This window comes from Acanthopagrus latus, chromosome 9 (assembly GCF_904848185.1).
Source record: "Acanthopagrus latus isolate v.2019 chromosome 9, fAcaLat1.1, whole genome shotgun sequence".
In the NCBI taxonomy this organism is placed as follows: domain Eukaryota; kingdom Metazoa; phylum Chordata; class Actinopteri; order Spariformes; family Sparidae; genus Acanthopagrus; species Acanthopagrus latus.
The window spans coordinates 8,346,484-8,358,619 of NC_051047.1; the positions used below are offsets into that span (position 1 = coordinate 8,346,484).

A 12,136-nucleotide genomic window follows, 5' to 3' on the forward strand; every position below is an offset into this window, starting at 1 on the left:
CCTCGTGCAGTAATCTCAGTTGGCATAGGAAGAAACAAAAATCTGGGGTTTGGGGGAAAGGAATTTCTTTTTCAGTGCAGTGATTCCTTGATTCCTTTACCAGCTAGCAACACTCCCGCACCCACCCCGATCACTCCTGTTACCGCTGATTGGATTGTGACATGATGTTGTGGAGTTCCTGCATGTTCCAGCTCTCCGTGAGAGCAGCAAGAGGCATACTGATAATGAATTAGAAAAGGATACAGCATATTAGTCGTCCTGTAATACAGTCAGACGTGGAAAATAGGGCTTTATTGTTTGTAGATACAACCTTGTGGGGAAAGAAGCAGTCAGACTCAAGATTAACTGTAGTTTTATTTATTGACATTGACATGGTAAAGTCCCCTGTAAAGGTCCAGTGAATAGGCCCTCCCCCCAAAAACTGCTTTACTCAGATCAACACATGGTCATGCTCTCTCTCTCTCTCTCTCTCTCTCTCTCTCTCTCTCTCTCTCTTCTTCTCCTACATAAAAATATGCAAAACGTCTTCGCTATTATCACAGTGATCCTCTTTCTCACAGGTGGCGGTGGCTTCCTCACTGACGCTGCCTTCTCCTAAGCTAGTAACATTATTTCCTGGCTACCGGTCGCCTCTTCAGCCTGGCTGGAAGCAGCTTCTTGAGCTGATTGAAAAAAAAAGTTGGTCATTGCATGACAAATGCACAGGTCCTAGTATTACAAGGAGATAAGGTTAGCATTAGCTAGCAGTTGGCCAGATCAATACATTTCTCCAGTGGATTTTTAGTATTTATTTTAGTAATACAATTACAATTACATATGTTAAACCGAATTTAAGAAGGAGACAAATTTAAAACACTCCTCCAACTCTCTTTAGCCTTTAAAAACATTAAATTGAACCACAGACCACAGACGCTGTTTTCCTATCTGTCACCTCTGTCGACAGATAAGCATCATTTGTCATTGCTCTCTGAGACTGTCTCAAATAACTCTTGAAAAACAAATCAGTTTTAGCCCTATGGTTACGGTTTGGTTTGATTTAGACACAAACCCAACTTGGTTTTGGGAAAATGTCATGTTTTGGGTGAAAATGTCTGTTCGGTTGGGGAACCCTTGTCATCACATCTACAATGACTCTAACGAAGCTAAGGTTATGGAACGATTGCGGTCACCGCTAAAAAGAAAAAAACCCAGACTGTTGGTCGGAAACAGGACACAAACAGTAGTGTCTTGTTCCCGGGACAATTCCTGCAACTGCTAGAAGTCTTTGTCACTTGATTGTAAACATGTGTTGTTGCGGGACACTTGCTGAAATGACTGACACTGCCATTCTTCTTCTGAGGACAGCCTCGCTCTTGGTCAGTATATGAAGTCTAATTTCAAGCATCAAATCTGTCATTTGTGTTTTATGCTATGAGTTATTTTTCTGTTTTTGAAGTGTTGCATTTAAGCATGGGAGTCGGAGTGAGGGGCCCACGCAGCGATGCGGCCTGACGAGTGGAGCAGGGGAATTCGTGCATGTATTGCATATGCATTCATGCAAGAAGAAGCAGAAGGCAACCAGTGTACTGGTCAGTCACACGGATTAAACATGTCGAGTCGAAAAACACATCACATGGAGCTGCATCACAAAATCCCCCAGCAGGCACCAGCAGACTTGCTGTTAGCCAGTCACGTCTTTCCCCACATGAAAACCTGACTAACTAATGGAAAACTCCGGGCACAAACTCCAGACATCATTATGTTGCAGACGATAACTTCACAACATGTCGCACAATAATCAAAACAAGGGCCAATCTAATCTTCATACACACATGTCTACGGACGATCCCAATCTTCTCTTTCATACGACTCGGTCTAAACTCAATACACCAGATCCACGCAGCTCTGAAAATCCCCTAATAAGGCCAGTTAAACCCCGAGCTTGCAACTGATATGAAGTCACCAGAGAGCAATTACGCTTTAGCTTGATAGTTAGCGAAGGACCAGTGGAATGCCTTTTCTCCCCCATAATGCCAGGACTTTGGAGACTAATCTAATTGAGTGTCTTTTTTGTGTGTGATTATTTATGATTAGAAAGTGTTAGTGGAAAATCTGGAGGAGATATCTGGAAATAGGGGGTGTTTGATGCGGATCAGTGTTGCGGCGCTCTCCCCCTGATTAATTATGTCCGGAGCGTCTAATGGCTGCCTCTGCTTGGGAGGGGTTGCCCTCTCACAAAGACAAAAGCCCCCAAACTTTTTAAGTGTTCTTTGAATTAAAATGGCTTCTGAGGAAGTGAGTAATTCCTCGTTGTAAATTCTGAGCAGCGTTTGGGCTCAGACAAACTGATTTATGTCAGTGAACGAAAGAAATTGCAAGGAGGAAAGAGAAAATCCTGCCTTGGCTTTTGCCTGGTTTTCTATTAGTGATCCATTGAATATTATCATTGGATTGTTTCTTTGAAACATCTGCTCTGGGTGTGCAGTGTGCCTGTACCCCTCCGTGTGACTTAGCCTCCCGTCTCCTCACCAGTGCCCCCTGAAGCCCTCATTTCCTGTTGGCAGTCGGCGGAATTGAATGAAGGACACGGCTAGGGGCCTCTTGGGGCCCGGATTAGGGCCTGCAAGAGACAGACATCTCCATCCATCAAAAATCAAACTGACTCAGGGACCCATTCAAACTGAACAGCACAGATGAATAACGTCCCTGAAGTCAAAGCAGGTGATTTTTTATTTTTTCTTCAAGGAACACAAGCGCTGCAGTTGAGACAAGGGCACAGTTGAGATAATGGATTCAGCTGTAAGAACATGTTCACCACAAACAGTCTAACAATGGCACTCCTCCACCATGTATAGGGAGCGTGGGTTAGTTTGAACCTCGGGGTAGCACTGTGCCCAAGAGCTGACAGAGAGGCGACTGTGTGCGCTGAGAGAGAGAGCTCATTAAGAGCACCCGTGTGTGTTTAACAGATACCAAGGGCTCTCTTTCTTCCAATAACAACTCATTAATGAAGGTTTGTGTGTGTAAAGGAATTAGAGTGGCTGTGGTCATGAATCATGAGACACATCAGTCTTGTGTTATTGATCAGATCCCAAACAGCAGACTGACAAAGATAAACACAGCAGCAATGTGAGAAGCAGGAAGAACAGCAGCTGTTCATATATGTCCATTTATCCCAACGCTTTCATGAATTACTATTGAATGGCTCTTATGATTGACTTCCCACCCAATAACAAGATTATCCTGAATGGCCTCATGATGCATTTTGTAACCCCCTTTGAATTGGCTTATTAATGATAATGTGATGGTGTGGTTTTACATGTCATTTACAAGTCATTCCATTCAAGAAGCATATTTGAAATCATTGCCAATCCATCAAAACTTACCAGTTTAGGGAAAAGCTATACACACACACACACACACACACACACACACACACAAACGTAAAAATATATATATATATATATATATACATACACATATATATATACATATATATACACATACACACACACACACACAAATATATATATATATATATATATATATATATATAAATATATATATATATATATATATATATATATACAAAAATCATATTGTGAACATCATTCTGTCTGTCCATTATTTAACAACCCCCTTAGTTTAGTTAAGACTACACAGACTAATATACAAGATTTTTAGTTATTAGGCCAAAACATACAAAAATGCTGGTGTGATCCTGAAAGAAAAATCTATGCTAGTACAGCACCAGTTGTCCTAAACTCTAGCTGTGGAGTTAACATCAACCTTAAATCCTTTGCTATAAGACAAATCTGCACTTGCGTAAGTGCCCCATCCCATGTGATATTTAAAGAGCACACAAGCACATGTACTATCAACACCACAACAATATAGCCATGCAGATTCAGGGCTGGCGGATGGGGATTGAGTGCCTCAGATGATTAAACTGGAAGCAAACATGTATACATGAGGGAGAGAGAGAAGGAGTTTAGAGTAATCAGTTATCACGGCTGTGATTTATGGCCTGTTTTCACGTTAAACATGTTATGTGTACAATGACAACACCCCAGTTTATTGAAAAAATACCTGCCCGCTTAAAATAAAGAAGTGTTCCATTTTTCCCTCTTCAAAGAATCTGGTTTGCTGCGGGGAAGGAAACGCAATTATAGAACAATAATAACATCTAAATGTAAAAAAGGGGGAGAAATGTGGCTCTCTGTGGGGGAGGGGGTTGGTTAATGGGCACTCAGCTTGGTATTCCTGTCTGTGAGATTTACATTTGCTGCCCGGTCCATTCCGGAGTTCTCCAACTCATCCCAGCCCATGCAGCTTCCTGCATGTTATTACCTATGGAACGGTACCTACTTTTTTATGAAGTTCTTTACAGAGCGTTGGACAAAGGGAAAAACTAGTTTAACAGCTTGCTAAGTCAAGGCACGGCCCCACAAGATTCCACTACTTCTCCGAGAATGTCTGCAAATGGGAAACATGTGTGCTTTGATGGCACTGATTCTTTTTATTATTAGTTTGTTTTGAATTAGGCTTGTGATTGCAGGATCCTGGGAGGCTTTCACAATCCATTAAAATGTTGATTTGACAGAATACACCGCATTTTGGATAGGTGCCTCTGCTCACATTAAAAAGTCTAGCGTTTGTTATTGTAAACGATCTTACCAAAGTAATTTGATACCGTATTGATACTTATTGGGAAATTCTCCTTTTCCCTAGACGTTTTGCAGGGAGGTCAGGGATCAGCGGCAGTGTGATCAGACTCAGTATGGTAAACAGAAACTGAAATTATCTAGCCACATAAGAACTCAACTGTAGTAGCACCTAGAGCTATGTTTTTATCCAAACCCAAAGGGCGAGTGCCAAGCAGGACTTAAGCTGCCTGAGCAACAGCACATTTGCCCTCCTCAGCTGAGCTGCCCCTGCGTAGGAAAAGAGCTATATGTTTCACTGCTGTACATGCTACATGAATTCAAGTGGACCATAAGTGCTGAAGTTTACACAAATAAAATTGCCATGTCCTCTACATTACAGTATTACTTTTTCATAGGCATGCCTCCTCGGAACATAGAGATAGGGAACTCTGGAGCAGTAAAACAAAAAACAGTGATCTAAAGCGATGCCCTATGACCCTTGAACCTTGTTGCAAGACTCTAGAATCATGGAAATTCTGCGTGAGTTAGAGGTTCAAACGAGCCTTTTGAAGTTGTGGATATGATTGACGACAAATGGTAAAACTAATTGGATGCCCTGTGAACAAAAGTCTCCACATATGCCTCAGAGCAATGTGCATCACGTTTGCATCACATATTGTTCTATATTATGCTATTGCATTAACCAGATGGCAAGCCAGCCACTGCCTTATTACTGTAAGTGTCTGACAGAAAATACTAACAAAGTGTAGAAGGATAAAGTATAAAATATAAAATATAAAATCTGCCGTGACATTAATGACTTATTTAATTCTTCAATGTAATTATAATCTCACTGATAATCTGACTGGCTTGAGCACAGTGTGACGCATCAAATGGTAATGATGGGTCGTTAAAGAGAAATTAGAGAGACGATTAAAATTAGAAACTGTTGAATGCTCACATGCCCCATACATGAGCTAGCAAGCGTGATAATATCAAATATTTCAGTTCAATAGTTCAGTTTTTCACTAAATACCTCGATGTAGATATTGCAACAATACTGTAGGGATGACTGTTGGCAATTTAACAAATTATAAACATGATTAGATTTTTGATGAACAGTCATTAGTAATGTGGATATGATGAGTAAATGGGTTATGGCAAGTAGTAGAACACTTCTGCCAGATCACAATATGACAACATCCTAAATCTAAGATAATGAATAGTGTTATGATAATTATATAATATTGCTAAATTGTCCAACCCTAATTGCTCAGGGTCAGAGGGCAAGACTGTAATCTGTTAAAATAGACAGAAAACAGTTCATCTGTGATTGTCAGAGCTCCTTTAGATGGAGTTTAATAAAGCTAAGTCTGCAGCGTTAGGCCCTCTCTGATCAGCCGGGCAAATTGTGGCCGTGTTGCATCTTATATGCCATTCTTTGCACAATAGCAGGTAGCCATTCAAAGTGACAGCATGGTCACAGCCAATAAGCCATCGGTGATTGGGCCTCTCAGGGTTGGATTTATTTTAATTCACTAATCCTGTAATGGTGGAGCCGTGTCTCCCTGGCTGTGGGGCTCCTTACTAAAGGATTGACAGCGCCGAGCCATGGCCAGCCTGTCTCATTGCTTCAGCAGAAAACTACCAGAGCCACTAAGCGGTATTTGACTCCTTAAGCTCCTAGAGGACTAAGGTTAGGGGCTGACGGGGGGTGCAGGGATAGAGGAAGGATGCGGGGCCGTTGCTCGGTGTGCTGTTGGTAGTGGTGGTGCTGAGGCCAGGAGGAGGGAGGAGGAGTGGTGTGGTACAGGGACCTAACAGACGAAACATTCACCCAAAAACTGCATCGCATGGACTAATGGGGAAATTATTTATGAACTATTTGCAGTGCACCTGAAAATACCTCCAGTGAAATTATGTTTGGCAACCTGAACTGCTTTGAAGTCAATGGAGTGGCAATAAAAATTAGGCCTTCATTAGAGAGCTGGGCCTTTCAAACTGAATTGGCCCCGTCTCGGCGGGTCAGGGGCATTTAGGCAGCGCTCCGCTTCCTTTAGCTCTGGCAGCCACAGACACATGGAAGCAATTTTCCTGATTCTCTGCTGTTTTTATGATTTTCCCCTTTAATTTTTTTTCTCACCGCACTGCGCTCCTTTTATGTTGCATTTAGGAAATTAACACTAACTGACAAATTACTTAGTAAATAAAAAAGGTAGAGCTTTAGATTGTTGAAACGGGGAGTAGCCCAAGGGCCAGTGTTCTTCCAGCAACAAAGAAATCCTTTCTAGCTGTTTAGATATGTCATCCCACAGCCGAGCTTTATTTTATCAAGCATATATAATTTTTCAATTGAAATAAATGCGAGACATTCATCTCCCTTGTGTGCTGCACTTGTGCTGCATGGCCACTCAGAAAAAAACGGTGCACTGAAGAGAGAGGGAAAAAAAAATCACTTGAAGGGATTTGAGGGTCATTTGCAAGCTGCTTTACGCTTCGGTCAAGCACAAATCTCATTCACAAAAAAATGAAGGCGGCCGACTGAAGTGAAACCGTGTAATCTTCAGAAAGCCAGATGCCCCAAAGTCCAGGGGACTGTAATCTTCAGAGATGTAAGCTAATTACTTAATCACTTGCATTTGTAAATCTTATTATTGTAAAAGAAATTGCTGCGGTGATTAAATTACTGATATTTATCTCCTAATAGTACTGATTAGGAGGTGATGCTAATCTGTCATTCTGAAAGGCTGATATTAACGGCATCAATCTAAGAAAACAATAAACACTTAATGTGAAAGAGATGTTTTGTGCACTCGGGGACCAGATGGCCTGGCTTTAGTCTGGAATGTGTAATATTCTGGCCCGCTTGGCCACACCGCTAATGATGGGAACCACAAACTGTTGACTTATTTAATTGAGTTGTTTTGCCCCATTAACCTGTTGTCTGACACGACAGACACACGAGATGGGAACGAGTGTGTTTTTACCAGAACGGCACTTTAATTCTGCTTTTCATCTTAAAAAATACATTACAAAAATACAGTTTTGTGTTGTTGTTTTTTTTTTTTTTTAACAACATGTTTCATGTGTATTCAACACTAAGTTTCACACATTAGATAGTGCTGCAGTGTCCTGAGCCACGGAAACTTAAATTTAAGCTTTTTCTAAAGCATACTAAATTCTCCTCCTCGCCCTGATTTTGGCATCCTTTGTGCACCTTTTTTAAAAGCTTTGAAAAACCTCAAACCTGTGGTAGCGTGTGAATCTATTCTCCAGTGCTCGCGCTAATGCTACAGAAGTAGCCATAAATTATGCATCAGGAATATGTATATGTATTGACTTTAATAAGAGCTATTTCCTACATGCCAGCTTTTGTACCTGCAGGAGAATCACTGGGGTGCTTCCTAATACCAGGCACACGCGCTTGTTCTCTCCGTCACGAGCTCCTCCGCTGACTTTCAGCTGGGGGAAATGCAACAAAAAAGAGCATAATTAAAATAATAATAGAGTCTCCTCTTGTTTGGGGGGGGGGGGGGTTCAGATGTGTTTTCACAGTTGCATTTGGCAACGTTGGAGGAATGTGCGGGAACTGTCGAGGAGTGTTAGTGTAAATAAGTAAACTCTTGCTTTGTTGGATTGTGATACCTAATCAAGTCAGCGCTGACAGGAGTTCTCTCGCTCCGTCTTCCTCTCTGTTTTCTTCTCTCTGTTTTCTCCTCTTACCTGTATCTCCGGCGTGACACTCCATCGAGTGTTGGCGCTGAATACTTAATGACGCACAAAAACAACAATGCCACTCATTTATCAGTGAAACAACAAGCTCCGGGGGCCTCGCGGTGCACACCCAGACATACTCGCAAACAAATGTTACTCTGCTTTACTCATCCATATCCCCCAGCCTCCCGCCGCCGTTGTTCTCCTGACCCCCGACTGTGCTGTGCATGTCATTTGTCCACTTCTCCTTCCTGTTTCCAGCCAGTTGGCCTCTAGTGCTTTGTGTCTATGAATGCTAACATGTCTTACCTTGCCCTGGGCGAGAAAGAAGGAGTGTACCTGGTGTTTGGCCATTCCGCTCCGGTAGTGTCTCTGGAAACCTCAGACAATAACATTCGCGGACTCTCACAAACACGCATGCTTGACAGCCAGGCTGAGGTCTCGCTGGCACGGGGTTGTCAAAACCAAATAACTGCTTGTCCTTTCCGCGTGTGCACTGGCCATGTGGTGCCCTTCTCGGCTAAAATGGCTGTTGACACGAGGAGACAGCGAGCTCGCTGCTGGGCTCCCGGTCCCTCATGCCATTATAACACGCTGCACGATTAACAGTCTACACAGTGGTGCTGGTGAAAGAGGAAGGGGGTCAATCAGCAGCCTGAACTGTGAAAACCGCAAAGAAGATGTCATCAAACAAAAATGCTTAGGTACACATGCTGAGAGATGGATGCTAAACAGAGGGGGCAGGGCACTATTAAGATGACATCAGGGAAAACCTCTCAACAGCTGCATGGGAGTGCCGACTGTTACGGAGGACAGAAAATGGAGGGCAATACAAGGGAACACTGATAGACTAGCAGCAACAAGGGGAGGGGAGTCATCACCAGTCTAAGCATGTGCTGATTGAGCCTGGCTCTTTTTAACCAGCAGGCCTTTGGAGACACGCTAGCTGGCAGCCGGGTCACAGGAGTACCAGCGGAGACGCGGGGGCTTCAAAAAGCTCTCTGTGCCTCGCCGAGCAACTGCGCGTTACGTGGAATGCGTCGCGCTGAGACCCCACTTAGTCGTGGTGGGACCTGCTCTGATTGAGGTAACAGCTGGGATATGACATCAGCCGGAGTGCTGGCCGTGTTTTCACTCACTGGCGCAATTCTGCTCTTAAAAGGTTCCATCAGTACCACTCGGGTGAGTTGCAGAGAGTCGCTTTTCATCTCTTTGGGTGTGCGATCCACCAGCTGGCCAGAGTGCCCCCTCGGTAAGAGGTACGGAGACGCCAAGAGTGCTGTACTCATAAGTGGCTCATTGTCTTTGTGCGCTCAGAAGTGAGCGAGTGAGATGTGAGCGCTCGCATACATTAGGAAAAAAACACACACACACACTCATAGTAGGACTATTTTTATCATCAGAAGATACATTTCTTTCCTTTTATGACTGCTCTTAAGACTGTAACCGAAACCAAATGGCACCTATCGCTCTCGCCTTGTGACAAAAAAATGTGTTTCATGTGTGGGAGATGTTTTGGCAACACTTCCCTAACTTTGGTTTGACCCCTGCACAGGTACTTGTGAATGAATTTTCATGAGTGGATTCATTGGATTCAGCCTGGAGTCACGGTTTCCAACAGGGGGCCTCTTATATACTAAAACTCAACCTCCTTAGAGTACACACTGTGATTTAGCTCTTGAATATGTTCTAACATAAAGATCCCTCCCCCCCTCCCCCCCCGTCTTCTGTCCAAGTATCTTTCCACTGTGACACCGAGGGACCAATTGAGACAGAAATCTATTTGCACTGCTCTGTGGTGTGTATAAGTCGATGCTGAAGAGAAGGCGCACATCGCCTGGAGTGAATAAATCACCAGGGTGGAACAAAGAATGGTGGAAAAAAAAAAAAAAACACAGGCAAAATGCAGCTACAAAGCAGCTTATCACATTTAGCATGTGCTTATTAGGCCTCGTGCCTCTGCGCAGGCTGCTGAGAGATTGAGTTGAGCTATTTGAACTGGTTCAGACTGATGGTGAGTCTGGGGTATTCTGACGAAATGCAGAGACATAGTCAAGCTCACGGGGAGCCCTGCTGTTTGGGCTGCTCGCCGAGTAAATACTGAAAAACGAAATACCTCAGGAAGGGGCGCTTTTGATACATATTTATGTAGAAGGACTGCGAGAATTTGACTAAAAGCTTAGCAGATTAGATTTACACTCAGATTGTTCATTTTCATATTAGTCTGGCTCTGAATGACTTGCAAAAAGTGTCTGAGTGGTTGTGGCCTTCCTTTAACATCACTCATCAAGAAAAACATCGTGTTACCAGGACTAGTTAATAGGGTTGGGTACCCTTCACATTTGAACAGATGCCAGTTCTGATATCTTTACCTGAAATTTGATACCAGCACCCAAAGGCACCTTTTCTTGGTAATTTACTCTGTGTTTTGACCCCTTGACTTTGCTGTAGTGCCTCAGTGTTGAAGCCACAGCAGCAGACTTGGGTCAAATATGTGAAGCAAGCGGTTATAAGTTTGCTTCAAGAACATATTCAATACTGTATATGCCTGTAAATATGAACTCACATATTGTTTTATGTTAAGTATGTGAATTAAATGTTTCATTTGGAAATGTAATTTTACCACATTTTTAGGTAGGGATGCTAACCCCCGTTGCCAGGGTGAGTGCTTGTTATCCAAAATTGCCTAAGGAATCAAAAAAGCACTCTGTAATATTTCCTCATATACAGTGTGCAGTTCACACACTGTTGGTTTCAGACCAAGGTTTCGGACACATTCAAAAGCATACTGTTGTAGTAAACTTAACAACATGTTGGTAAGGAATACCAACGTAATTGGTAGACGCAGTCAGAGTTTTTGGGGGGACGTCTCACTCCCTTTCTATAACGTTACTATAAAGATGAATGCTGGTAACAACATTTTGCATGCTTGTTTAAACGTGAAACAGTACTCTGTTGTACTGGCGTAATTTGGTCGGTACCTTTAAAAGTACTGGATCCAATACACAACCACACTAGTTAACACAATGTTTTTCACATTGATCAAAGAAATATGTCTTTTTAAAAATGGGTTATTTGTTGATTTACAGTTTGTATAGCTGCATCAATCTCCTCCATGCTTGCTGCCTATCGTCTGTTGCTTTTTTTGTATAGCTGTATCAATGTCGCCAGCTATCTATGTTGGAAGCTGCCATCTTCATTCTTAAACTGGTCTTAAACTGAAATGTGTTCAACAAGCACATCACCTGCAAAAATTCAGAGATATGGTTGGTGATTCAGAAGTCTGGAACCAGGCTAATTCTTTGTCCGTTCTTGACTGATGTTGGTTTTTTACATCTCGGGAAAACTTTTGTTTCAGACTGCCGAGCCAACAGCTGTTAAGGTTGTAAATAGGACACTGTAAACATTGTGCCGGTCAATACTGTGCTAAATTAGTCTGCCAGGTATACGTATAATCAGGCCAACTGTACAATGGTGGTTCTGCTATGAACTATTACTATTAACTATTATGAAAATGACCAATTAATCTTTAGGAACAGATTATTTGAACACAGCCTCTTGTTTCAGAGCTAGTAATATTCATGCAGTTAAGAATGCATGAGGAGTACATGTTTAAATCACGGTCACACATACCCGGATGCGCTCCAATAAAATGCGCTGTGCTGAATGTGGGAAGTGCAGGATGTGAGGCGCGTGGGACTCAGTATGCTGGCTTGTGGTCCATTTGTGGGGTCAATCACACACGCTCTGCTATTGGCTGTGGCTGCAACTTCACAGGTCAAGGTTAACCACAGTTG

General features: G+C 42.7%; 1 long non-coding RNA gene across 1 annotated transcript; it reads right to left on the bottom strand.

The window, feature by feature from the left end:
• Positions 1 to 475: 475 nt before the first annotated feature.
• LOC119026216 lies at positions 476 to 9,064 on the bottom strand. Its single transcript, XR_005077073.1, has 3 exons — positions 8,649 to 9,064; positions 8,004 to 8,087; positions 476 to 662 (listed from the first exon to the last, which is right to left on the bottom strand). It is a non-coding gene; the product is annotated as an uncharacterized LOC119026216 (long non-coding RNA).
• Positions 9,065 to 12,136: the final 3,072 nt, after the last annotated feature.